Source organism: Elephantulus edwardii, unplaced genomic scaffold, assembly GCF_000299155.1.
Source record: "Elephantulus edwardii isolate Elephantulus edwardi_28Jun2011 unplaced genomic scaffold, EleEdw1.0 scaffold00019, whole genome shotgun sequence".
In the NCBI taxonomy this organism is placed as follows: Eukaryota; Metazoa; Chordata; class Mammalia; order Macroscelidea; family Macroscelididae; genus Elephantulus; species Elephantulus edwardii.
The window spans coordinates 14,167,306-14,169,244 of NW_006399769.1; the positions used below are offsets into that span (position 1 = coordinate 14,167,306).

At 35.3% G+C, this 1,939-nt stretch overlaps 1 pseudogene; it reads right to left on the bottom strand.

Moving 5' to 3' along the window:
- Positions 1 to 988: 988 nt before the first annotated feature.
- Positions 989 to 1,939, bottom strand: part of LOC102860975 — a 49,069-nt pseudogene continuing 48,118 nt past the window's right edge.

Below are 1,939 nucleotides of genomic sequence, written 5' to 3' on the forward strand. Positions count from 1 at the left end.
AAATCATTTAGAGTATATAGAGTATCTATTCGTATTTGTATTTTTTGAGGAGTAATTTTTGATCTTTCTAATAAGGATCCTAAATATTTATAAGGTTCTGTAATTTGTATTTTCTCAGTTGCTATTTGTAATCCATATTCCTGAAGGGTTTCTGTAACCTTATTATATAAAGATTGCAATGTATCCGAATCAGGACAAGAAAACAATATATCATCCATATAATGAAGAATTAAAGAATTAGGATATAATTTTCTTAAAATCTCTAATGGCTGATTAACAAAGTACTGGCACAAGCTTGGACTGTTCAACATTCCTTGTAGAAGAGTTTTCCAGAAATATCTTTGGGCAGGTTTATGATTATTAATAGCAGGAATAGTAAAGGTAAATTTTTCTCTGTCTTTAGGTTGCAGTGGAGTAGCAAAAGAACAGTCTTCAAGATCAATAACAATAATTGGCCATCCCTCAGGTATCATAGAGGGAAGAGGCAGTGCAGGTTGTAAAGCACCCATAGGCTGAATTACTTGATTAATTTTTCTTAAATCAATTATCATTCTCCAGTTACCTGATTTCTTTTTTATGACGAACAATGGAGAATTCCAAGGACTAGTGGTTTCTTCTGTATGACCAGTTAGATATTGTTCTTGAACTAATCTTTCTAAAATTTCTAATTTCTCTCTAGTTAGGGGCCACTGCTCCACCCTAATTGGTTTTTCTGTTAGCCAAGTTAAGGGAAGAGCATAATGAGGAACAGTAGCCCTCATAAATTTGGATATCCTAACCCTTTGTGCGATAAATTAGATTTTGTTTCTTAAAACTAGTAACTTCTTGTCTCCTTTTTCCTAACCCTTTGCCTGGAACATAGTTCATATTTTGCATCGTATTTTTTGCTGGAGTTGAAATAGTCGGAATTTGTAATGTAGCTCCCCAATGAGCTAATAAATCTTGGCCCCATAAAGTAATGGCAATATCAGCTACAAAAGGTTGCAATTTATCCTTTTTGACCTTCTGGTCCTTCACATTCTAAAACATGTTCACTCTGTTTCACTCCAGTCATAGTTCCAATTCCAGTAAAAGTAACAGACACATCTTTTAATGCTAGTTCTGAGGGTCGAAGGTCAGTAGCTATAATTGAAACATTAGCCCCAGTATCAACCAAGCCTTGTAATTTATGCCCTTCGATTGTAACAATCATTTGTGGTCTTTCATCATTAATAATGGTATTCCAATATATATTTGATTCTGTACTGCCAAAACTTCCTTGTCTTTTTATAGGAGCAGCCTTTTGCTTAATATATGGTAGCAACAGTAACTGAGCGATTCTTTGACCTTTTTGTAGATTCTGAGGCTGTCTAGTAGGTACTATTACACTTATTTCTCCTTCATAATCAGAATCAATAATTCCCAGATGAACAAAGACGCTCTTACTAGTTAAACTACTTCTTCCAATAATTAATCCAGCACTATTTTCTGGAATCAGCCCAAAAATATTAGTCGGTATCTTATAAACTCCTAATTCTGGTACAAGAGTAATATTATCAGTAACAGTTATATCTGATGCTGCGCTTCCCGAGGTAGCATGAAATCAGTCTGAGACATGCTGTTGTCGCTCACAGTGTGATTGTTGTTCACAGGATGCTGCTGGCAGCTTGCATTGTTTGCTGTGGGGCCCTGAGCTGACAGGCCCCCTCTGAAGTTTCCTGACCCAATCTTAACACCTTGTTTATCAAATAAAGATCTACATTCATTAGTCCATTGATAACCTTTTCCACACTTTTACAGAGCCCTGAAGGCGTGGATTTTTTTTCTTTATATCTCTACTCTCCTTTCTTTCCGACAGTTTCTTTTCAAATGTCCTAATTTTCCACAATTGTAGCATTTAGTTTGAGACAAATTTAAAGTTCCTTTTAAAGCAGCAGCTATTAGATTAGCTTGATAAGAG